The sequence below is a fragment of the Rattus norvegicus genome, chromosome 13 (genome assembly GCF_036323735.1).
Source record: "Rattus norvegicus strain BN/NHsdMcwi chromosome 13, GRCr8, whole genome shotgun sequence".
NCBI lineage: Eukaryota > Metazoa > Chordata > Mammalia > Rodentia > Muridae > Rattus > Rattus norvegicus.
The window spans coordinates 71,585,461-71,610,126 of NC_086031.1; the positions used below are offsets into that span (position 1 = coordinate 71,585,461).

At 43.9% G+C, this 24,666-nt stretch overlaps 1 protein-coding gene across 16 annotated transcripts in view; it reads right to left on the reverse strand.

The window, feature by feature from the left end:
• Positions 1-24,666, reverse strand: part of Ralgps2 (Ral GEF with PH domain and SH3 binding motif 2) — a 179,957-nt gene that overhangs the window by 110,626 nt on the left and 44,665 nt on the right. For 2 of the 16 annotated variants that reach the window (XM_063272341.1, XM_063272334.1), the window contains exons 1-2: positions 20,608-20,880; positions 20,408-20,492 (exon numbers count right to left, since the gene is read on the reverse strand). The exons of 3 other annotated variants lie outside the window; for them this stretch is intronic. The gene's annotated coding sequence lies outside the window, so the exon portion shown is untranslated. Of the gene's footprint in view, positions 1-7,030; positions 7,206-20,407; positions 20,493-20,607; positions 20,994-21,026; positions 21,137-21,160; positions 21,300-24,666 lie in introns of those variants that run through there. 11 more of the 16 variants (XM_063272333.1, XM_039090758.2, NM_001401396.1 and 8 more) reach the window with 11 other exon arrangements.

Below are 24,666 nucleotides of genomic sequence, written 5' to 3' on the forward strand. Positions count from 1 at the left end.
TCTTCACCTTGAAAAATTCAGTTATTAAAGCAAACTACATGTCTAATAAAAAGCACAGCTCTTACCAACAGATGGCGATAGAGCTCGCTTGTTCGGTAACAGGAGAGCCAGTCAGAATGTGCTCATGAATGGCTTTCTGGGCTGAGCTACATAAATACAAGTACTTTTACCTGAAGCTAAAGGAAAGAATAATAGAGATGGACGTTACGGGAAAGATAAAGGTATTTTAAAGATCTCAACTCAGGTTGTATTTCCAATTCCAGATCTTTCAGCATTTTGATACCACCTCATTCCTAGGCATGCTCCTCAACCCTTCTGCTCCCAATGGAGAATCATAGCGACAGAAACTTGCTGTAACATGATGAAAACAATGCCGTAGCTTTCAAATGTGTTACAAGGAACGGAAGAGAAATAAAGAAAAGATAAACATATCTGCTAACCCACTGCTTCACTCCATTTCTCAAGATTTTCTGTGAGAGAGCACCAACCCAATGCTGAGATCATGTACGCCAATCTATACCGTTGACGGCAGAGAAGGGTTTTAATCGGGTATGTTTGCTAATCCTTGGCACTTTCTGCATTGCCAGACCATCTTTCCTTACCAATCCTTTCTGATATGCTCAACTGCTGAAAATGACAGAGTGGCAGGAGATAAATAACTAATCTGTCTGTCTGTCTGTCTGTTCTCTTGCTCACTCTCTTTTAACAGCAGTTCATTACAAGAACAAACAATATAGTTAATAGTATAAACAAAAGCTAAGAGGGGCAAAAAAAACCTCTATAAGATAGACAATAGCTTGAGTGTAATAGAGAGCAAAATTCAAGAAAGAAATTCAAGTATGAGTACCAAGTGTGGAGAAATTGGTATAAAGAGTGATCACAGTCTGCCACAGAGACGGAAGTCTGGACTATATCCTGCCCTCCAGTAAGAATGAGTTCTTATAAATGCACTGCTAACTAATAAGCTTGCAAATTTGACTTAAAAAGTTGAAATATACAGATAAAGAGACTGAGAACACTGTCAGTCATTCTAACAAACGGATACCTTTATGATAACTTCAAGTACAATAAACTCTTGATACTATCAAGATCTGCCTCAAACACCTTGAAAGATCCCCACCTTTGAAAATATTATAATAGTACACAAAACATTAAGGTATAATTAATTTTATTTTTAGCTTTACAAACAGTTAATGATTCAACGAAGTCTGAAATAACACATATTTACTTCTAGATTTCTTTATGGTCACTATGAATTACGTCTAACAAAGGCTACTACACAGCATAACATATTAATAAATCATACTGGAATGTGCCTGTGCCTTACTGGGCGATAGACTGGGTTCAAATCTCTGCTCAGCACAAACTATAAATTATCACGTTGTGCTCTCCTTGCCATTCACAGAGCGGTGAAAACCACAACCCCAGTAAGTGAAAACTAGAGACCTACTCCACAAGCATCCAACTAGCCAAATGAACACTACACTACTCTCTAGCGTTAAGCATCCCATTAACTAAGAGTGGGCGTTTGTTTCCTGGCAGTTCTGGAGTGGACCTGTAGCATCAGGTATGCAAGGCAAGCACTCTACCACTGAGCAACAGCTAAAGCCCTCCACTAATTTGAAATGATCAAACTGGGTATGTTGGCACATGCCTATAATCCCAGTGTGTGAGAGACAGGGCGGGAGACAAGAGCTAGGCTTGGCTGTGTAATAAGCTCAAGTATGAAACCCAGACTCAAAAAAGAAGGTAAAGGAAGGAGGGGGAGGAGTGACTGGTTTGCAACATAAATGTGTCTTCTACGGTCCAGATTCAATGAGTTATAAAATATGAGGAAAAACTACACCGGACATGTATTTTTTTTTTACCATTCCCTAAAAAGATACATATTGCAAATAATCTAGGGCTTAAGAAGATGTACACTCGGGGTTGGGGATTTAGCTCAGTGGTAGAGCGCTTGCCTAGCAAGCGCAAGGCCCTGGGTTCGGTCCCCAGCTCCGAAAAAAAGAAAAGAAAAAAAAAAAAAAAAAAAAGAAGATGTACACAGGCTATATGAAAATACTGTAACATTTTATTTTTTTGATAGCCTTCCCATGTTGCCAGGATGACCCTGAATTTACAATCTCCCCAGCAACTGCACTGTTGTTTAAATTAGGGTACTTGAAGATCTGCAGATTTTGGTAACTAATACTAAGGGAAGGAATTGCTATGTTTACAAAATTTTTATCGCTGGTGCGCGTGCACACACACACACACACACACACACACACACACACACACACACACCTTAAATTAATTAATCTCAGTTGAAGGATTCCTCCTAGCGCTTAGCAGACAGCTAGCTTGGTGGGTAAAGTGCTTGTCACAGGCGTATGAGGACCTAAGTTCTGATCTCTGACATCCACTCCAAAGCCCTCAGGCAAGCTCCCAACACAAGTGCTGGAAGGGCAGAGACAGGCAGATTTCTGGAGTTCACCAACCAGTCAATGAGTTCCAGGTCAGTGAGAGATCCTGTCTTTAAAACACAGGGGAAAAAAGTGAGGAAGACATCTAGTCTCCACATGCACTAACGCTCGCACAGGCACACACACATGTACACACATACATACGCACACACATACAGTCTATCAATTAGTCATTAAGAAAATATAAATTAGGGGTTGGGGATTTAGCTCAGTGGTAGAGCGCTTGCCTAGGAAGCGCAAGGCCCTGGGTTCAATCCCCAGCCCCGAAAAACAGAACCAAAAAAAAAAAAAAAAGAAAGAAAATATAAATTAAACCTCAATTTGACACTCCTACAAACACATTAGATGGCTGTAATATTTGAGATGATGCTCTAGTCTGTTTCCCGCTAGACTGTCTTTATTGAAAACCGAGAACCAGCTCTCTGATGATGCGTTTACTTTTGAACAACTTCCTGGTCATGTTATGACTAAGAAAAGATAGTTTACTGCATAAAAAGTGAGAGGTAGGTGTTTTGGACACTGAATATTGTCCTTTATTGGTTCTAATAGCCCTCTAAAGTAAATACTAGCATGCCAATGATGAAGTGGAGTTACAGGGCCTCGGGGTGGAAAAGGTCAACAGTCTCTAGGAAGTTCCTACTTCTCATAGTCTCCTCCTCCTCCCACCAAAGGACGGCTTCTGTCACATTTCATTTGCTGGAACCTCATATTTGTCTGCCAAAGAGAAAATGTCAGGTTATTCACAGAAAAATCTCCCGTCTTAGAGGGGTCTTAGCAAGCAGAATCCATGCAGAGATGTGCAGAGTATAAATTTGTGCTTATGGGCCACCCCTGGGTGAGGTCTCAAACCTGTCACTCAAGGCTAACTGAAGTGTCTATTAGACACTGGCTGCCAAGTTCTAGTATCCCTCAATCCCCTCCTATGACATGGTCCTCCTGGCTGGCATACCCTGCCCCATACCCTAAACTAATCTAGCCCAGGGGCTGGGCTGCCCTTCCCAGCTGCCCTTTTGTATATAACCCAGCCACTTTGGCTACGCAAGTCCTTTAAATCCTTTTCCCCTTTCCGCCTCTTGGTCTCCTAATTCTCCTCTCTCCCCTCCCTCCTCTCCTCAAGGCTCAGCTCAAGATCTTGTTCACTCAGGGCTCTCCCAGATGTCTCTGCCTCTGGCAATGCTCTCCCACAGATCTACAACAAACTTTCTCCTCCACCAGACCTAGAGCAGTCAGTCATGGCCTCCTTTTTCTCTTTCCATCGCCCACCAGGGGAAATACTTTTACAAAGCCTTAAGAATGGATAAAGTGGCATGTGTAATTTGGAGAGAGGGAAAGGAGGATGCATATATGTACATAAAGCATAGTCAGCAGACCTCACAGACTGCTGAGACTGCTGAGAAGCTCCTGCTATGGGAAGAAGTATGTGCTCTTCTCTAGAAAGCACATCCTAACTGAAAGATCAGGAAGAACAGGCCATTAGACTGTTCAATGTGTTTAAAAAGGTGTACTGAATACGTATTTTAAAAAATCCTAAGCTGGGGTTGGGGATTTGGCTCAGTGGTAGAGCGCTTGCCTAGCAAGCGCAAGGCCCTGGGTTTGGTCCCCAGAAAAAGGAAAAAAAAAAAAATCCTATGTCCATGAATATACAACTGTAGAAGACTTTCTAAAGGAAGTAAGTTAATAAAAATCAGCTAAAATAATCTTATTTTAGAAAGTTATTTAAGCAACATCTGCAGTTGATTAGAGAGGGAACCTTAAAAGCAGAGAAAGCGGAGAGCTCACTGCCTTGCTCCAAATGCGGAAGGGAAAGCCTTATTCCAAGGCTATTTTCAAAGGAAAACTTGCCCGAATTTGCTCTCTGCACATGGCTGTGTGAGAAATGAAGGGGCTAAGGCTGTCTTATGATTCTGCTCTTAAAGTCCATGCTGTTTGCTTGTTCCACATCACCATGGATAAGAATGAGCACAGTGAAAGGAACCATTCTCTTCCGACTGCAACTGTCCTCCTCATGGGAGCCAGTCCCAAACACTCTCCAGCAAAGAGGAAGTGCTGACACAGAACCAGAACTGACAGAACCAAGCAGTCGCAGTTTTGCACAGGAAGCCTCAGTGGAACATTCACCCATGCACAGCCCTTTGTGCTTTCACCCCACAGGCCACTGAGTAGTCTTTGAGGGCCACATCAGATAGTACTGCACCTTTACAGAGTCGGCCACTCCTGGTCTAAAGCAAGATCTGGGAACAAACACAGTTGTGAGTGACAGAAGAGAAGAACACACAAGGCAAGCCCAAACACACTATTCTACATGAACACCAAGCAACCATGAGCCTCCAGGAGCAGCTACAGGAGTCTGCAGGAGCAGCAAGCTCCATTCAAGATCCCAATCAAACTGAATTCAAACTCCTGGGAGTGACTATCCCCATAAGCAAAGCCTTAGGGCTCAGTGCCTCAACCATATCATCGCTGGACCCTCATCTTTCTCTCTCACATCTACCTTGCTCTTTAAATGGGTAAAAGACAATAGTGTGCCGTATATTTCGAACAGTTTGAGCAAAGTAGTTTGGGAATTTTTTACCACAAAGAAATGATAGATATAACCAGATTTACACATTGTGTACACTGCTGAAATACCAGGAGACCTCAACAAATAGGTAAAAGTTTCTGCTTTTAAAGAGCAGTTAAATGAAAAAGAAAAAAACTGAGGTCGATCTGGGAATCGAGGTCTTGGCCTATTTATGAAATACCAGCAAAAACCTGACCAAAGAGGCCTTTTTGACTCATTGATCTTAAATATAAATTTCATGCTTTAAACAGTCACTAATTATTTAAAAAAAAAATTATACCCAGCCCATAGTTTAAGCTGTACTGGCCGGCCTCTGTTGGACAAGGCTGGGGAACTGCATGCATGAGGGATGGCTTTGCACTAGATGGGAAAACACTGCAGCATGGAGGAGCTACACTGGTTATTTTATAAATCCAAGTCTCAGGAATATATTATCCATACATCGCCCCCACTCCCCCACAGACCTAAGACACAATCTCTCCAAAGGCTTTGCTTTGCAACTGGTTCTGCCAATGAACACATTTGGCACAGGAATGTGTAAGGACAGCAGTCAGATGACCAGCAGCAGCTGACTTCCTCGGGGTTTCTGCCTCAACTCTGGCAGGTGGGACTGGTTAACTCTTTGCTGAGGGATCTGCTATGCACTGTAGGCTGTTTGGCAGTACATAATGCCTCTCTCCACCAGATGCCAGTGATAACTATAAAAGCCAAATGTCCCCAGGGAGACAGAGGGCCCCAACTGCAAACAGGGTTTGCACAGGCTGGCTTCAAACTTCTGCTTCCCTCACCTCAGCCACCTGAGAGCTGGGAGCACCAATAAGAATATGCACCTTCACACCAGACTCTTTCTTCTAAGAACACAATTTCAAGTTTTTCCTACTTTGTATGTATTTAAAATAATTATGTGAAAGGTACAATCTTATACCATTTCACAGCCATAGAAGTAGCTTTACTCTATCATTTCTTAAACTTTTTAAAAACAACTCGCTATACTGGCAGGAGTGATGAGGCCTCTGCCTGTAATCCCAATACTCTTGAGGCTATGCAAAGACTACTGTGAGTTCAAGACCATGCTGGTTACACAGTGGGATCCAGGGCTGGGTGGCTACAGAGGGTCTTCTGTGTCTCAAAAACCCACAGGAAGGAAGGAAGGAAGGAAGGAAGGAAGGAAGGAAGGAAGGAAGGAAGGAAGGAAGGAAGGAAGATTTACTTAGCCTGTTTGTCTGGACTTGCAGTGGTTCTCAACCTGGGCATCAAACAGCCCCTTCACACTGAAAACAGTTATTTACATTACAATTCATAACCATAGCAAAATTAGTTATGAAATGACAACAAAAATTTATGGGGGGGGGGGGTTCATCACAGCATGAGGAACTGTGTCCAAGGGCCGCAGCGTTAGGAAAGTTGAGAACACTGCTCTGGACAGTCAGCTCTGCTGCTCTACCTTGGTTCATGCCTTTACGCTGCCGTAGCCCATGGATCATTCACAATTCATCAGTTTATTCGTTCATCTACATACCCATGAGCAGGGGAGCTATCATAAATGAGGCTTCTGTGAGCACTCGGCATGACAGCCCTGATCTCCATCAAATATCCGCGAGTGAAATAACTGGAAAATTTCTCCTAAGGAGGTTATACCATGATAGTCCCAAACTCAACGTATAGAATTCTAATTTTCTCTCACATACTTGGTATGAAGGGTGCTCCATGATGGTAGCTTACTATGATTTTAATTTTCATTTTGCTAGTGAGTAACAATATTAATATAAAGGCATCTCTTCATACACAGTTTATCTTTTTGGTGATGTGCCTATCAAGCTTTTAGCACATTGTTTAAAAATCAGATTGTTGGCTGGTCCTGAGAGTTTCAGAGTTCTTCATACACAACTCCTTAGATACTTAATCTCTCTCATTCTGCAGTATTTTTTCATTCATGTAACAAAATGCCACACATTATGTCTGATAAAACTAATAAAACTAACTTACCACAGTGCCATTTACATACCATATAACTTTGAGCAAATTGATTCCTCATTCTGTGCCTCAACTTCTCCCATGGAGCTAACCCAAGTCACTTCGAAGATCCAGCGAGCTATACCAATAAAATGCTCAGACCAGCAGGGCAGGTGGAAGACACCCAGTGCTACCCTGGGCCGAGAGGCTAGGGCAGGCTGGCGTCACTGCAATACACAAACATGTGACAGGGAGGTGGGAAAGAGAAAAACGCAGCTGTGCGTGAGCAAGGGACAGAGACAGAACTGGAGACCTGATGGTGGTGACAGATCAGGTGGTGACAGGTGAGAGAGCTGGTGGATATGCTGTCATTACCAAGTACAGTTGGCGGGCACTGTGCATCAGCCTGGAGCTTATAGAGACACAGCCCCCTAACCTGCCACCTGGCCACCAAATCCCCGTCTCTGGGCAACAAAGGAATGAGGGATGAGGAAAGCTTCACTTTCTGAATTGGACCTCCTCAAAGGACCATTATTGACACTCTGATGACTTGGTGATGTCTTCAGGTCCTGCTGCCTCAGGAAAACCATCTGATGGATATAAGTGGCAAGTTTACCCAATGAAGGCAATGTTGAGGCCTTTGGCCCGCACAGTTGCTGAGGGCCCTAAGTGAGTCAGCGGGTCTGATCCAGCTAAGGGCCATGTTGATGTCTGAAGCCCATGTTACTGCCAAAGCCCACACAGATGTTTGCAGTCTGGCTGCTGCCTGAAGTCGTATTAATGCTGCTGGATGTGGGAGAGCTGGCCCTGCCCCTCCCAGACCACCACAAAGTTCTTCTCAGTTACTGGCTTCTGAAATAGGCTGAGAAAGACTCATTCTTCCTGGGGAGCTGGCCACTGGGAATCTGACCATCCTCTGGTGAGTATATGAACGACACGAATAGACTTATTTTTCCTTTTTGGGGGTAGGGGGAGGAGGAGTCACAGGGGAGAGGGGCAGACATAAAAAGACTGGGAGGTAAGCACAATTGGGGTATATGATGTAAGATTCCCAAATAATTAAAAATACATTTTAACAAAAGTATTGAATAAATCTTAATAATACAATTAACACTCCAAAAAAAAAATTTAGAGCACCACCATGTATCTATTTAGTGCTCAATAAATACCAAGTACTACTAGTCACACTGTGTACTTCTTTTTGGAATAAGTAACTACAGGTAAATTAACTCTAGCTCAGAGTCTCAAGAACAGTAGTTGCGCCAGTTGTTTTTATGGCAACTTGACGAGTTGTTTTGAGAAGAGAGACCTTCATGGACAAATGACTCCATAAGATATGCCTCCAGGAAAGTTTGTAGTGCCTTTCCTTTCTTTTCTTTTCTTTTTTTTTTTTTTTTTTTTTTTTTTTTTTGGTTCTTTTTTTCGGAGCTGGGGACCGAACCCAGGGCCTTGCGCTTCCTAGGTAAGCGCTCTACCACTGAGCTAAATCCCCAGCCCCTGTAGTGCCTTTTCTTAATCAGTGATTGATGGGAGAAAGCCCAGACCATGGAGGGTGGTGTCATTCATGGGCAGGGGGAGCAGGCCAGAGGAGCGAGCCGGTCAGCAGCACCCCTCCATGGCCTCTGCATCAGCTCCTACCTCCAGCTTCCTGCCCTGCTTGAGCTCCTGTCCCGACTTCCCTTGGTGAGGAACTGTTGTCTGAAGTGTAAACTGAAATAAGCCCTTTCTTTCCCAAGATGCTGTTGGTTCTGCTTATCAAACAGCTTCCTCCTCACTTTTAAGTTTCTTGTGACTCAGAACTTCTGATTAGAATTACTTCCATTCCATGAAACTAGTTTTTACAGGGCTCTAATGTAATGCAGCCTTTCACTTCAGTTCACACAGCCTGAGAGCAAATTAACTCCATGTTTATTACAACTGTCTGTACTTTCCCTAACCAAATAACCCCAAATTGTCACAGAGTTTTAGCCATTTTTAGTGACCTTTAAGTCAAATGTCCACTGTGAACCATCTGCTGAGATACAGTTTTATACGCCATAAAGCACAGTTATGGAGTTCTACAGGGTACCGTGGAAAAGGCAGATGTCCCTTCAAAGGAACATAGGCAGCCCAGAATTATAATCAGCATGTCTGAGACACTGAGTCAGATAAACCACTAATCTGGAGCTCAAATATCCTGCCAGTCTTTCTAATCTGTTTAGGTATAGTAAGTAAGCAGCTATAAATACCCATTGGGTTGTTACTAAGGAGATCATGTAACTTACAGCAGCATCACAGATTTAAGACATGGGTTGGGTACTGCTTTTTCAATTTTTGAAATGGCATTTTATGTCCTTATCATTCATCTGTTCTTGTATGTACAGGTGCACAAACCAATGTGCATGTGAAAGTCAGAGGACACCTGCAGAAGTAGGAATCAGTCCTTCTACATACAGGCCTTGGGTTCTGAGTTTCTATGCTGTATTTGTATAATAAAAGAAGGAAACCCCATTGTCTGCTGTCAATCCTCACTCTAATTACATGAAAGGTTCATTCCCATTGCTTTTCTGTTGGACCACACTAGACTTTAACATTGTAGCCAATTCCTAGCTATATATATACTGGCTGGAGAAAAAGTACAACAAAAGAAGTTTTCAGTAATACAACTGTGAATCTCCTGAAGTCTAAGCACACACAGAGGAATCTTTATCACCTCTGGTCTGGTAGAGAATATAGTTCAGTTGGGAGAATACTAGCCTACAACATGTAAGACCCTGAGTTTGAATTCCAGAACCAAAAAACCAAAAGAAGAAAATAAAACAAACAAACAAACAAAAAACTTTGGCAAATGAGTTCTGGCCTCCACCTTCTAGCTCTTTTACTGCAATAAAAATTTATATTTTTTTCTACTACATAACTACCTAAGATTAGTTAATAGAAACAGAAAAACTTAGCCCTGTTACTTTCTTTTTTATTTTATTTTATTTAATGTTTTATTTATTTAATGCTCTGCTGCATATACAGATGCCTGCCTGAAAAGGGCATCAAATCTCCCTAAAGATGGTTGTGAGCTGGGATTTGAACTCAGGACCTCTGGAAGAGCAGCCAGTGCTCTAACCACAGGGCCATCTCTCCAGCCCCAGCAGTGCTGTTTTCTATCACTGTTTTTAAAGCTTTTCTGTTAAGAAGGCTGTCTAATATATTCATAAGAGACATCTTTCTTGTTGACACATTCTGAACAGTTTAGATGTCTCCAATCTTCAATCACCAACTTTCTTCAGCCTTGAGAAGAAAATGGAGGGAGAAACTCAGAGTCAGTAGCTAAAAGTGCATGTCCCCCAGTGCTCCTCAGCTCTGCTTCATCCTTGGGGATTTCAAAGCCTAGCCTTACCTCTAATGAAACTGCACTTCCCACCCCATCCATGCCAAGGACTAAGTCTTCCTGCCTTATCTTCAGTACTTAGTATGCCCTTTCCTTAAGGCCACTCCCCTCCTGGGTGCCCCACCCATGGAATGCCAGCACTCTCTAAGCTGACATATAATTGTGTCTTAGCTAATGTTATTTACTGTAGTTTTACATATAAGGTTTTGTCTTTCACCAAGTTGTAAGCAATGATGGCTGTGTAGCATTCCCGAGTACTATGTACACACTAAACAAAAAAAATATCCCAGTTGCTTATCTTAAACCCCTCAGGATGCTTGTTTCAGTACCCTCACTCATATTCTGACTTAAAAGACAGTACAAATGTATGGAATATCAAACTGTGAGAGAAGCAGAAGTCACTGCTAAACAACAACTCCTGGTCACATATGGACTAAGAGTTCTGTTGATCACACCTGAAATCACCGACCTACAAACCCTACACTGTGTACTAAGGTTTTGGCACACACACAGAGGTGCCACAGAATATACACAGATATTCTAAACTATTACTAGGCGAGGGAAGATCTAATCAATTCTTATCTATCCCTCTATATCAGAAGTGGAAGAGTAAACCGAAACTCCAGACTGATCTCAGAGACGAGAAGCTGCATCAAATCTCTGCGATTCAGAGAAGCGTTCTCCATGTACTTCACTAACACTGCCCTGTCTGATGAGTCTAAATATTCATGGTGCTTACAACGACGACGACAAACTACGGATTTCAACAGTGCTTTAACATTATTTACCAGTGCTGTAGTCTTAGCCAAATACAGGTCAGGCCATTTTGTCTGTCTCAGACATAATGGAAATCAGACAATTACAAGTCTGTTACTACAGCAGTGAGACTACAAGTACATCGGGAGAAAACATACGATCTCACATCCCTGGAGTAAGTGAAGGATTTTTAGGTATGGCACTAAATGACACCCAGCGTGTCTGCCTCGAAGGTCACAAAACATCTGGATCACAGGACAGTAGTGAAAAGCACCTGACCCTACAATCTTCATTTAGTTTTACAATGAGTCTACAGTATGACCAGTTTGTAACAAGCAACTGGACCAGAGATCTAGTTCACCAATGCATTTTCACAGAATCATCTTTTTCAAAAGATTATTTTATTTTATGTGTATGTTTTATTTGCATGTATATGTATACACTAAGAAGTGTCATATCTCCTGAAATTGGATGTAGGTTGATGTCATTATGCAGCTACAGGACAGAAAGAGGTCTATCATTGGACGAGAAGGAAGGGTGGGCGGGAGAAAAGTTTTAATGGAGGGGAAGACTGGAGCGAGAGGAGATGAGAGGGGAGAGCAGCCGAGAGAACATGGAGGCAGACGTTAAGATTTCTCTCTGCACATTTACAGGTTGTTATGACTATTCTTAAGGGATGGATGTGTGCAGGACTTCTGTGTCTAGATAAACTATATCTTATCTAGGTGGGTGGTTTATATCCTTATCAACTGGTTGTAAGTTAACTGTGTGGATGTATTGTACATTGAGCATTTAACACATAAATCTGTTGGATTCCAGTTTGCTGAGTAATGACTTCACTGTGTATTTGGGAGTATGAGCAGAGTCCATGACAGGAAGCCATGCTAGGCTATAGAATGCTTGGGGCTAGTGTGGTAACAGGCGTGGTAACAACCTGCAGAGGGGACAGTAAGTGGAAATGGCTGACAGAGAAACAGTCAGAGCACACGGATCCTTGAGGAGTGGGAACTCTCAAGAGTTGGACGTGCACGCTTTTTTAATTTTACCAAAGCAACTGGAGACACAGACAGACTGGGAACTGAACCTGGGTCCTCCAAGAGAACAACAAGTGCTCTTAACCACTGAGCCAACTTTCTAGACACAGACAAATTCATTTTAAAACTTATATGACTGACTAACAACAACAACAGATCTCACTAAAGGAAATCTAAGACACACACACAAAAAAAAGGTTTAATTTGATTTCAAGGTCTCCGTTTTCTCGCCCTTTACTATCTCTAGTCAGGGTGCTGTCACTTTTATCTTTATTCCTACATGTACAGTAAGTAGCAACTCAGATCAATAAGATATAGTAAGTCATGACAAAAGATTAACTAGGGAAGTTAAGGCTGGTGAGACCACTCACCAGGTTTAGGCACTTGCCACAGCAGACTGGCATTTCAATCGCTAGACCCACATACAAGTCCAAGAGAGCTGAATCCATGAAACTGTCCCCTGACCTCCACACAGTTGCCATGCTCCCACCACACACACACACACGCACACACCAGAGAGGGGGGAAGGGAGGGGAGGGAGAAAAAGAGAAAGAGAAAAATGCATTTAAAATTTTTAAAAACTATACACACCCCAAGTCCCCCTGAATGCATAGTTGTTAGCAGAGTTTGGCAGGGGGAGAATATAGACAGGGATCGATTTGATTGGTGCACGATGTATGAAAGAATTGAGTCCAACGCTGAGCTCCACTACTATATACAATTAGTTTTCATGCAAAATCCAGGATCAGGAGACGCATGCCCACAATCTCAGCACTTAGGAGGCAGAGGCAGGAGGATACCAAGTCCAAAGCTAGTTCAAACAAAACCAACAGAACCCCTCTACACTCCACCAGAAGTCTACTGAACCGGGAGAGTGAATTCAGGGAGGCTGGGAAGCAGCAAAGGAAAATAAAGAAACTAAGTTTAAGCTAATATTCTTTCTTCTTTAAGGAAGGTTAATCATTCTGGTTTTTAAACCCAAATTAAATACTAGAGAGCACCTGGCTATGTGTGGGTAAGAGAGAGAAGGCTGCTTTTCACTACTGTCCTGTGACCCAGATGGTTTGTAGTCTCGATGGCAGACACGCTGGGGGTCATTTAGTGCCATACCTAAGAATCCTTCACTTACTCCAGGGATGTGAAATGTTATGTACAAGCAGTCTAACTGCTGTAGTAACACACTTGTAATTTGTCTGATGTCTATTATGTCTGAGACAGATAAAATGACCTGACCTATATTTGGCTAAGACCACACAGCACTGGTAAATAATATCAAAGCACTGCTGAAGTCCATGGTAGATCTTCATTGTAAGCACCATGAATATTTATTTCTATTACATAACTCAGACAGGGCAGGACGATCTGACTCCCTGACAGTTGTCAGAGCCTTCCTTGGTGCTTGGCTGCCTGGAGCAGAAGACTGCCAGCCAAACAGCCCCTTTGGCAGCCAGTGGGCTGCCCTAGTAGCAACCCAGCTGCTTTATGCACTCTAGGTTTGCCTTGGAGGTTATACTACAGCACAGTTGCTGTCCAGGCATAGTTCTGGACCGCTACAGCTCTATTCTAGTCAGGGCTGACCTGAAAGCCCCTATGAATATAACAGGTGGAAGGAGAGAGGGAACACTTTCAGCAGGAGGCCTGTGACTGCATGACGGCAGTACCATGACACCTGTAAACACCCTTGTCAAATGCTCCTTCCTGCCTAGAAGCAGACTACTGCTCATTAGAGTCAACCAAGAGACATTCTCCTGTGTTGACCCCTCAGTGCTGCAACGTTAGGCCCACACCTGGCTTCTCAGTCCTTGCCACTCGTGATCTTTATCACCTTCAGCACGGTGAGCTTGTCACACGAAGAGGACTCAGCAATAGGTGCAGCAGAGCAATGGCAGCAGGAAGCAGCGACAGCCAGAAATAACTGAAGAGTGCAGACTGCTGGAGGGAGGGCGAGCAGTGAGGAGCCCGGCCCAGTCGAGGAACTGTGGAGCACAGGTGCTGGAGTTCAGGACCCTGCCAAGTCTCAAGGGTAACAGTCATGACACCCTCGGTAGGACCAAGAGCTGTAACACTGACTTCTGGGTGGATGATAGGTCCAATACCCAGAGCACGACGAGAGGCTTGGACAGGAGCTGAAACATTAAGGAGTAGTCATTGTGGCTGCTGGCTACTACTATTGCTTGTGGTTAAACCTGGTGTACCGGGCACTCAGTTCTCAGAGACTGGGGCTATAGCTGGGTCTGCCACTCTGGCTCCTAGGCCTAGGCACTCAGTTTGGTCATTCCAACAGTTCTTCACCTACTCATAACTTCCATCTGCAGAGACTCCAGCAGCTGACAGGTTACATCCAGTCTGCAATGACCGCTGGATCCAAAAGCATGTGCAGAGTGCTAGCAGATGCTACTGACGGACTCTCCAAGTCTAATGTCTCTCTGAGCAGCACCGTTCTGATCTGTTACCCTGGCCGTTAGGACGTTTCAGTTTGTAAGCACCTCTTCAGATCCTCCACCCGTTTGTTGCTATGCTTTCCCAAGGATGCATCTTTAAAGTACATTCAATGCAGGCCCTCTGGCAGAGATAAGTACTACAAGCACATTTTCTAATTTGCCATTTGCCCTTTTGTTCTCTTAATGCTACTACTTGATGAACTGATACAGTTAATGCACACTACCAATCGTTACTCTTCTGACCAGTGCTTTTCGTACTCTACTCAAACAAACACAACAACAAATGACCCCTGCACCTACAAGAGCCATGCAGACATATTTTCTTCTAGGACTTTTAAGTGGGAACCAGGGAGAAAACACCCAGGACCGTGCACATGTGGGGTGCATTTAAGTACCCCATCACAAGGACACACCTCAGTTCTAGAACCTTTCTGTTTACCCTTCACCCTCTGAGCAGAGTACATAACCCCTAGGAAACTGTTTCAGAGACAAAAAAAAAAAAAAGAGAGAGAGAGAGAGAGAATGCTTTACATTATAGTGTATGGACTTAGGAAAACTGAAGAAAACCAAAATGCATAGACATACATCTTATAAATGAACATTTTAAAAAGCAAACTCTAAGACACTGGCAAGTGGAATCCAGCTGGAGGTTGGGGAGTGGGAAGAGTACATCACAGTTAAGTGGAGGCTGTGCAGTCCAGAACAGAAAGAGCTCAACAGAAAGCAGCATTAGCACAACACAGCCTATTATTAATCAAGAAAGTATCTATGATTACCTATAACACAAAAACTAGATGAGCTCAATACTTCTGTTTTAGAAACTTCAAAACCTAACACTGACACTACAAAATGTTTCTCAATCTTTTTTTATCAAAGACAAAAAAAAAAAAAATGCTTATGGGCATGGTGGGGCACTTCTGTGATCCAGTATTCGAGTGGCAGGAAGACGGCCAGCGTTTCAAGTTGGCCTGGTCTAGACAGCAAGTTCCAGGTGATCCAGGGCTTCATAGACCTGGGGGAGCAGGGAGCTTTTACCTTACATATTAGAAATCAATAGTAAGATACCTTATAAACTTTACGAGTTTTCCTAGTAAAGTTCTGAACACAAAATCCATGGAGCTGTGGAGATAGCTCAGTGGGTAAAACACTTGAAGAGCAAGTGTGAAGACCTAAGTCTGAGTCCTCAGAACCCACGTAAAGCTGGACACAGGCAGCAATGCACATCTGTAACCACAGGGCTACAGGACAGGATGGGAGGCAGAGACAGGAGAATGAGTCCCTAAAAGCAGGCCAGTTAGCCTGAGTTGGCTGTAGCCAACAGATACTGTCTTAAAGCAGGGGGAAGACTAGAACAAAGACCTCCACACACATGTGGCATGTACTTGCAACACATCTATCTCGCACGGGCACGGGCACGGGCACGGGCACGGGCACGGGCAGGGGCAGAGAGAGAGAGAGAGAGAGAGAGAGAGAGAGAGAGAATATATGAATGAGAATGAGAATGAGTGAGAATTTACAAAATTCAGAAATATCTCTTCAGGGAAGCCTGGCAATCACACTACTGTTCCTGCTATAGTCCTCTATCACTCTGATGATGTCATATTTTCTTCTCAAATCTCTTACACATTCTCCATTTCTCCTTACTCCCTGCTGATGACCAATTCCCATACAGTGAACAGAAGCACTCAAGAGAGTACTTAAAGTGATTACCACCATGCCTCTGTCCATGTTCTACCTTCTCTTCCATTTCTATAGCAGCATGCTCTGCTGGTAAAACACATGCAAAGCTAGATCAAGGCCTGCAAACCACAAGCTTGCCACCTGCAAGCCACCTGCAGCTGCTTTCCCACTACAGAAGAGCAAACTAGGGGTTAGTGAACAAACCACTGCTCACACTCCAGCTCCTTAAAGCACACTGGCTACACAACCCCCCACATTCTGTGCAGAAAAAAATGAAGACATGAGGACACGTAAAATACATCAGACATACTAATGACAAAGGAAAAAAATCTTAAGGCCATGTCACATGTAAAGGAAGAAAACTCTGAATGATACTAAGACTTTTCAACAACTTTTGAAGGTAGAAAAATCATACAGCAACCCCTTCTACTTCACAATGCTCCCTTCTACTTCACAGTGCTCCCTTCAATTTCAAGGAAAATTTATCATCTTAATTCAGAATCTAGCCCAGACAGTGATCAAGTTGGAACAAAGTATTTTCAGCAACATAAACAATTCAAAAGGTTCGTCTTGCCATGCATAACTTTGTTATAAAACAGTCTCTCTCACACTTTGGCCCAGACCAGCCTGGAACTCCCAGAAATCCTCTTGCCTCAGCTTTCAAGTGTTAGAATTATAAGTGTGAGACATCTAAAAGTCAACAAAAGATGCAACTCATTCAAACAAGAAAATAAACTGAAAGGGCGTTTGGGGGCGGGGATGGGGTGGGAGCAGACATGACTCTAGAGAGCACTGGCTCCAATGCAGTCAAACAGGACACCTGTCAGAAGTGCCATTCAGCTGTGCAGCTTCAGTGCAGAGGAGCACTGCAGATCTGAGTGAGAACAGAGGGCTTAGGAGGCCCCTTCCCAATTTTTTTTTCTTTTTTTCAGAGCTGGGGACCGAACCCAGGGCCTTGTGCTTCAAGCACTCTACCACTGAGCTAAATCCCCAACCCCCCTTCCCAATTTTTAAAAAGTTTGAATACCTATCACCTCTGTGTTTGTAGATTTGGACAGACTCTAGAAAAAGGTAAGGACAAATAACAAAGTAAGTAAAATCACAGAAGAAAACAGCCTAACGCCAAGCAATGTATTCACAGTACACTGCAATGTTCAACTATTAAACATATTTACAGAGCCATGATGATGTAAACAACGAACCTGTAATCAAAAGCATGACATCACAATACAGGGAATACACCAGTTCAAGGTACCACAGGAGTCCTAGAGCAAAGCCACTGGAAAAACAACAACAACAACAAAAAAAAAAAAACAAAACTAAAGGTGGGGCTGGAGAGATGGCTCAGTGGTTAAGAGCACTGACTATTCTAGAGGTCCTGAGTTCAATTCCCAGCAACCACATGGTGGCTCACAACCATCTGTAATGGGATCCCATGTCCTCTTCTTGTGTCTGAAGAGAGTGACAGTGTACTCATATAAATAGATAAATACTCTTTAAAAAAATCTAAAGTTGAAAAATAAAACTACAGAGCCATGCACTCATGCCAGAAGAAAGAAAACAAGATACAAAATATCGAAAGAAAGGCTGATAATATCAAGCAGGACCTTGGAAGGAGGTCATAAAGAGATGAGGCAAGGCACCTAAGTTTTTATGAAAGGTCTTGTAGGACAACTTTCAACTGTATTAAAGTACTAACTTAAAAAAAAGAACACAGTGATCATATCTTTTAATATCAATTATTTTACTCTCTGGCCGTAATCTCTAACCAATAATTGAACACTGTTTTAAGTGTTAGGTACTTTTCTAAGAAGGGAGGAGGGGAACAGGGAAAGGAGGAGGGAGGAGGAGCCTGATGATTAAAACTCATCTGGAATATTTAGAATGAGTTCTTGAGTAAAACATGGAAACCAAAGAAAACAAAACTATAAAGCATGAAAAAGGAAAGAGTATAGATTAATTAAAAATACTGAAGTCTTATCATATCCAATCTTCATTCCCTCATTAAAAAGGAACTAATGGGAATTTAAAACACACTTAAGGAAGTAATTAGAGTAATGCAATGAACTCACTCTTTTCCAGGGGACCTATTTCAAGCTATCTGAATTATGTTTTCATTGAACACTAAATAACTATTAAACATGTGAAACGCAAGCAGAAGTAACTACCTCAGATGCAAACGTTAAACAAAAGCTCATATCCAAAACCCAAGATCCATTTTAATGCACTTTGTTCTCAAAACCTTCTGTGTGTTTGTTTTCCAGATCAAAGGAAAGCAGGGCTTTAGAGAAAGCAAGGCAATCTCAACTACTAGATTAGCCCTTAAAAGCTTCTTGGAAACTTCTGGAAGCTAGTAGTACACTAAGTGTTCAGCTGTGCATCTTCCCAAAAAGTCTACACTCCAGAGGCGGGACATCACACTCTAGCAACAGAATGGTCTGGGTCTGGGATCACTGAGAGCTGGTCCCCCTCGGAAATGGAGATAATAACCTTCCTAGGGTAAAAATTAATTACTGACAGTCCTAAGAAGTAACGACATATTCATAAAAAGCTCTGAAATCTGCAAAGATCTACACCAATGTGTGCCACCGTGTTCACTAATCAGAGCATAAACTAATCTCTTTTCCTCAGACTTTTCCCACCCAGTAAGATTTCTCACAGAAAGATTCCCTGTTTCCCTGGAGGGAAGGTGTCAGTTTACTTCTCTGAAGACTCTTACAAACAAGTAAACAGCGAGAGAAGACTCTCAGCACACATTCATTTAAGTACATATAGCCAACAGATTAATTGTTTAGCCACCTAGAAACCACACGCCCTCTGACTCCAGGTAGAGTATATTTAGAGTATGTTTAGAAACCAGATACCTAGTGTGTATAAACATACCCACAGTTTAAGACGACTGTCTTGATGCTTTTATTCACTAGCTGATCTCAAAAGGAAAAATGCAAACAATATCCTAACTCAAAAGGCATTGAGTTTTCACTCTGACTTTTACTCTTACAGACCTGCCCACGTATTCTCTCTCCATCACTGCACACGTGTGTTTTTATTCTATTCTGCAGCATCCCCTCCACATCTATCAGGATACAGAAGTAAGCAGGAGAACTCTGTGTGTAGAATAAATAATCCAGCCTCTGGACAAAAGCTTGAAAGTAGCTTTTAATCCCAGCACTCCATAGGCAGAGTCAGATCTCAAGTCAGTTTAAGCCAGTCTGGTCTATGCAGTGGATTCCAGGACAGTTAGTGCTACATAGTGAGACTCTGTCTCCCAAAACAAAAACAACAACAACAAAAAAAAAGTTTCAAGTTGCAATCAAATTAATATTATCAACAAAGCCGTCTTTCACTGAAGGCAACCACTGCCCCAATTTTAAGTGTAAGGGCCTAATAAACTAAAAAAGCTATGCCCTTTTTTATATAAATTGCATTACCCACACAAGTCTGGTTCACAGTTAGCTTTTAAATTTTATTTCTCTCAGAATTTTTGGGTGTATCCCCCCTGATACTGTATTATCAGAAAAGTATACTGGGATCTTGACACTCAAGCAGATCTTTCAACTTCTGCTGCAATCTGGTGAAAAAAAGACAGAGAACAGTATTTCCAGAAAAAGTCAAATTTCTGAAATCAATGCATGGTGTGATCGATGGACTGGATCTTAATATTTCAAAATTACTATGCCAGAACTTAAACTCAAAATAACTACACTTAAAATCACTCAAGGGAACTTTAATAAGCACATTTAATGTATACATATGGCCAAGACAAGTAATTTTCCACATTTTGAAGCTTCATGACCACACTCGTTCACTAGAGGTTATTATTATTAAAGTAATTCTGTTTGGTTATAAATCCCACTTCTGCAGTAACAGTATTACACTTGTGATGCCTGAACAATCATATGTGGGTGGGACAGGCTGTACAGTTTGCAAGTTAACGAACTGTGGCACTGCGGTACTCCTTCATGCAAGGGAAAAGTTCTACCAAATTCTAATGGTCATCTTCAAAGACACACGACCTCGGGTCCACCGGATGGTAAACATTACATAAACAAGACCAAAGTCAATTCATAAAACAAACGGCGACACCGAAACAAAGCTCTATAGTCACTTAAGCGTTATAAGGGGCGGGGAGGAGGGGGGGGATGCAGAGCACCTACGGGGAAAGGCTCAATTAACTGCTGCCCGTGCTTTCGTCCTCCGATCTTAAACAATAGGCGCTGGATGCTTTCGGTGGAGCGCTTTCTGCAGAGAGATTTTGGGTTGCAAACGCCCCTCCTCCACAGCCACCATCAGGCCCCTTTCTTCCACCTCCCTCAACCCTCCCAGCTCAAACAAATTAACATTCGTACTAAGGTACCTCCTATCAGCTCGCAGCTTCTTCCCAAACACGCCCACGCACCCTGAAACCCGCCTGCGTCTACACCGCACACGGCGGCAGGAAAAGCGCTTCGAGGGGGGCGGGGAGCCGCGGCAGCGCACAGGTCCGGGCTCCCTTCCAGGTCAGCTCCCCATCGCCTCCCAAGCCCGGTGTTTACGAGCCCGCCTAAGCCCACACAGCAAAGGAATTCCAGGAGCTGCGGGCAGATAGCGCGGCGGTGCGGGAGCCCCCCACCCCCGTCCGCGCGCGGCCTCAGCGGCGGCGGCAGCGCCGCTCACCCCGCGCTCCGCGGGCGGTTCGGCCCCGCAACAGGTCACCCGCCTCGGCTCCGTGAGGGGTGCAGGCGCCCGGCCCGAGAGGGGGTGTGGCTGGCGCGGCGGGGCCCGGCCCCGGCTCACCTGAAAGGCTGAGGCGACGCCGGGGCCTCCGCCACCGCGGGACCGCGAGCGACCCGCAGCCCGCCCTCCCGCGCCGAGCACCGCGGCCGCCGCCATTGCCCGCGCCTCCCCGCACGGCCGCCCGCCACGCCGACCTGTGCAGCCGCGGCTGTCGCCTCCACTTCGCCCGCAGCTCCGAGGCAGCGCTCGCCCAGCAGAGCAGTCGGCGTCTCTCATTCAGCGCCCGCCGCCGGCGCTCAGGGGAGGGGAGTGCGCCGGATCCACCCCGGCCGCGCAGGGGGCGCGCGCCGGGCGGGCGGGGCGGAGCGGCGCGCGCACCAACCGAGCGCGCTCGCGCGGCCGGGAACGCCGGGTCGCCGGGGTCTCGGCTCACGCTGCGGGCGCCGGGCTGTGCCCGCCGAGGCCAACTGCCGCCCGTACCGGTGTCCGCGGCGCGTGCCCCAGCCGCAGCCGCAGCGCGGGCCGCAGGGACCGGTCGAGCCACAGCTCGGGACGGACAGGTGGGGCCCAGCGGCTGCTCCGGCACGGGGTCTCCTTGGCGCCTGCAATGCGGGCGCCGCTCACCGCTCAGGCCAGAGGACAAAAGTCTGGATACGCTCGGCCCCCAGATCAAATACCCAGCCCATGCGGGCGGAGTCCTTTGGAGTCGTGGCGGACAAGTGGAGGGGCTGCAAATATAATCATCCCACAGCTGTGGGATCCTAAATGATGGAGGCAGTACTCTCACACATTATCATGCCGGAAGTATTGGGTCGGCGTCTTTAGGTGTTAAGCAGGGTGGCTGCCCCTGGTTTAATGAGCAAATAACAGAATTTTTGTCAACCCCCAGTCCCAGATTGATGAGTTCCAGGTGAACTGTATTTTCACGTCATTGCGGAAACGTGATTCTAAAAGGTGAAAATTTTTTCCTGCGAATGAAAGGGGATGGAAGGGTGTTGTTTCACGGGGTGCACCTAGGTGGCCTACTTAAACTTAGCACCATTTGATGCAGTGTGACTTAGTGGAAGGTTTTCAGTGAGCCACCTTGGTGTATCATTTGGTCATTCTGGAATAGATGCGGTCCTTTTCTAGGCAATGTACAGTAAAGGGTGGATTCTGTAGCAGCACCGAATGTAGATTGTGAAGGGACCAAAAGTGTTCGTTTGATTTCCTTGCTCCCTATAATAACTAATAAAAACAACGGATTGTTCTCTTATGCAGAAGAAAGTTAAGCACTGTTCCCTTTGTCTGCCTTCTGTGGAGAATGTAGATTGGTCATTCATCCTCTTGGTTAAATCACCCGCATGCAAAAGTAGGTGTAAGACAGAAACGAAGCAAGGAAAATCAATAAAGCCCAGTGCTGGTTTTTATTCCATTTTACATTGGAAGTCTCACCAATAGTGATGGAATCATTGATAGATGCACAGAAACCAAAAAGAAGGAAAAAAAAGAAAGAAAGAAAATTTCACCTGAGCATAGGCTAAAGAAAAGGGGTGGGGCTAAGAAACAGACTATTGAGAAAAAGGCTTCAGGACAATTATGAGTTTTCACTTAGATGCTATTTCCTACAAGTCCCGAAGAAACAACAAACTGAAGTGACAATTGGGGGGGGGGAACCTTTGAGTTACTGAGTAAATGTTTGATCTTTCTTTCCCCAAGTTAGTAAGAGATTAAGGAAAAGGTGGATGGCTATATGCCAACAAAAATACATTCAAATATATGTGTATACATTATATATATACAAAATATATTATATATACCATTATCCCATGTTATTAACTGCTTTTAAAATAGAAAAAGTAAGGCACCTCGGGTAATTTCATTTAGTATAAATGTCTTTCAGCTACTTTAAATTTGAATTGGGGCTTCATGAAAACAAAGATCCCATGTCCCCACAGCTGCCAGTTTACTGTAAAATTTCACAGTTTACTGTAAAATCACCGAAGTTTTCACTCCAGCTTTGAAGAGAAAAGGCCCAAGAGTCCACGAATTTGTACCATAGATTCCTATGCCTACGGAATGTCTGAATTTGGAATAACTCACTCAAAATTGGTTGCTCATGTCGACAGCCTACAAAAACACATTTTTATTAACCTTAAGAGTTCAGTGTTTTCTGAACTTGATAAAGTTGAGAAATTCTGTATGAAAATATATTTAAAACAAAAAACAAAAAAACAACTTGGGCTGGAGAGATGGCTCAGTGGTTAAGAGCACTGACTGCTCTTCCAGAGGTCCCGAGTTCAATTCCCAGCAACCACATGGTGGCTCACAACCATCTATAATGGGATCTGATGCCCTCTTCTGATGTGTCTGAAGACAGCGACAGTGTACTCACATAAATGATTCTTAAAAAAAATAATAAAGTGGGAGAAGCTGAGAAGATGACTCAAGAGGCGAAGGTGAAAAGCTGGCAGGCCTGAGGGTCAGAGTTCAGTCCCTGCATGGTGAGTGAAAAGCTAGATGTGGCAAGCACGTGTAATCCCTGAAATTCTGCAGGGAAATGGGAGGTAGAAACAGCAGACTTTGGATGGAAGCTCTTGGGCCGGGTAGCCTAGAATATGCAACTGTTCAACCAACCCGTCTGCAGAAACGAGAGACGCCCTGCCTCTATCAGGTGGAAGGTGTCCACGTGTGCGCACACAGAGAGGATGGGTGTGGTACTCGATTTGTAATCTCTGGGCTCAGGTGGCTAAGGTAGGAGGATGTCTTCTATCCCAGGCCAGCCGGGGCTACAGTATAAGACCCTAGCTCCAAAATCCAAAAGGATAGAAAACAGCTTCTCCTTTTCTGTTGTTTATAAACTGAGTTATCTCTCAAGGTCTGTTCCCCATCCATTCATATGCAAATGAAGCAATGACTGCTTGCAACAAAGTTTCTTTACCAGCGCATTATATTTTTTTTTTGCAGTTCTATAAGTTGCTCTATGAGATTCATTTGCTTTTGCCAAAAGAGAGGAAATATGCAGAGTCTGAGAACAAAAATATGCTAATGGGTCTAACAGAAGTGCTATTATATAAAATAGAAATCGATAACAATCCAATACGCTTAGAAGTCATTCCAGGGGAGTCACCTGTAACAGTTTTATCACTATGCATTACTTCCAAAGGGTAAGCCAAGGGAGCCATTTAGATAGAGAATTAGCACTTCCAAGGCAAGACACTGCGACAGCAAAAAGCAGATCAACAAACAATGCATCTCGTTGTCAAAACCAAACAGACAGGCGTCTTGAAGAAACCTGTCATGGTTCCAATGCGCTGATCTAAAACATAGGCAAAGTCGGGTACTCACAACTGTCTGGGAGGGGACAGACATAAGAAAGGACCTTAAAGGGTTCCACAGAAAATGGTTTGAGGAGAGTCCGCTGGACTCAGACACCTGGTGGAGAAAGACATGCTGTAGCTTCCGAATAAGGTTGGTCAACAGAGTATTCAAATCTGAGCTCCATATTAAGTAATTTACAATTAAGCCACTGCTTACAAGAGAAATTCTATATCAATTCTGTGTCAGACACGAGTCAGCAGGGGTTTATTTACTTAAAGATGATTAGCATTTCTCCTGGAATTCTCTTGGGGGCAAGTTTGCATATAAGTAAGTGTTTGAGTTTTTAAATACTTTTCAACATTAAAGACAATTTCAGGGGCTGGAGAGATGGCTCAGTGGT